Here is a 2,220-nt window from a genome sequence, read left to right on the forward strand (position 1 = left end):
AATTAACACAAGTTTCTCATTTGACTCATTTACAACTAAATAAATTTTAAGAAGTTCCTCTTAACCTCTTTTATCAAATTAGAAATATAAAATACACAATAAATGATGTATAATATTTAGGCATGCAAAATATTTAAGCTACTTTTGAGAAAGTTATTTACTAGGGTATTTATTTTCCAGTCCTTGAGTATTTATATTCACACAAGTTTCAACTTTATGAACTTAAAATATTTCATTGAAAAAAAAAAAAAAAAAAACCATACAATCTCATCGTGCATTTTTTCATAAAATACTTGATTGAAATCTCAATCTACATTGTTTGCTGAATTTTAAAAATATGAACAACTAGCTGCATTGCCCACCCTACCTCAAAAATGAATGGTGTCAAGGTCAAGTGTTGCTTGTTCAGCAATCTGGCTTTTCTAAAAAATTCGATCGATTTCCAGAAAAAAACCATTTTATGACTAAAATTTTTCCATTTAGACCACTTTGGATTTCTTCAAAATCCTAAAACTTCTACAATCTTTATATATTAACTAGCGTCAGGTGCGATCTTTCCACGTTGACAGCTGCACATGTATTAATAAATTAAGTATCGAAATTTCAAAAAAATATTTCAAAACTTCGACTAAAAGTATTTCTAAAACTAACGTATATCAACTTATCATAATTTATCCCATCTATGTTCCACAAAAGCTGTTAAACCTGGCAGAAAGTTGATATTAAAAAAAAATATGAAAACTAAATTACTTTCTTTTGAGAAGATTTGGTGGGTGTTCTAATTATTGCTCAAACTTCGGGTAAAAGTCACATTGTGAAGCTATCTAAAGGATTTAACATGCTGCAAAAATCGAACAAATATTACATTTTTTCGATGAGATATTGAAAATTTATATTTTTCTTTAAAATTGGAATAAAGGAACTCTGTTCTAAACGAAAGGTATACCTATGTTCACCACGAAACTCATGACAACCTCTATACAAAATTTAATGATGATGATCGGTTATGTAGTTAAGGCATGAAAGAATTACGAACAAACAAATATACAAATAAAGTACATAAATATCACTTTTGCATTTATTATATTAATAAGGATCTAAGTTAAATTAAAAAAAAGCAAGTTGAGTTTGGTTTTAAAATAAACTATAGTTAAAGACAGATTAGGGGGAATTTTAAAAATAAACTGGGTTTTCTAAGTATTGAATTCCTGTTTCCAGCTTGTGTTACCAAAGAATTCAATACTTTTAATTGCAAATTATGGAATTACACTTTTGATAAAAGAATTGTCCTACTAAAAATTTGGCTTTATAAAAAATAAATGTTTTATTTCAAGAGCTAATTTAAAACAAAAAAGGTGTGCTAGGCTTTTGGAGCTATTTCACAGAAAAGCCGCCATTTTGTCCTGCATATAAAAGTTATTACATTTCACTAAAAATAATAATTTTAAAAGGTAATGAACGAAAATTTTTGCTTTAGAAATCATACGTTTAGTGACTCCTAAAGCGACAAAATGTTGCTCATTATCTTTTTAAATTATCATATTCAAAAATAAATACATTAGGTGTCACGTGTGGCACAAGATAGTTGTTTTTCTGTGGAATGGCACTTATATGTTACAATTAGTGCAATAGTTGTAAATATTTTCCTCTCTGAAAGAAAAGCTGAAGAAAGTTAAACCAAAGTTGTTATTCTGCTTTGTTAATTGATCCTAAAGCCGGGAACATACAAGGAGTTTTTTCCGATTGTTTCTTTTGCCGTTCATGCCGTACCAGTAGTGACAGGTGGGATGGTATTGCAACATACACATTCAGCAGAAAAACGATTCGGATGACAATCGGATTTTTTAACGCTGACGGTAGAAATGCAGTCTTCCACTGGCACTACCAGGGGTCTGGCCAGAGGATATTTGGGTAAGTTAACGGACCTTTCACAAAAATCCGATCGACCAAAACGGATCTTTCACAAAATTCCGATCAACCAAAACGAACCCTTCACAAAATTCTAATAAACAAAAACGGATCGTTCAAATTATTTATTGAAAAAGCAAATCTGAAAGCAATATAACGCAGATTTCTGTTTATAAACCGATTATTTTTGGAACCATTTTTGAAGTCAAATTATAGGGATCAGCTTATACAAAAGCTGCTAATTTTGCAAAAAAAAAAAAAAAAAAAAAAGGGCACTCTTGCGATCCTTCTGCAAGAGACAAATAATTGCTA

This window comes from Uloborus diversus, chromosome 7 (assembly GCF_026930045.1).
Source record: "Uloborus diversus isolate 005 chromosome 7, Udiv.v.3.1, whole genome shotgun sequence".
NCBI classification, from domain to species: domain Eukaryota; kingdom Metazoa; phylum Arthropoda; class Arachnida; order Araneae; family Uloboridae; genus Uloborus; species Uloborus diversus.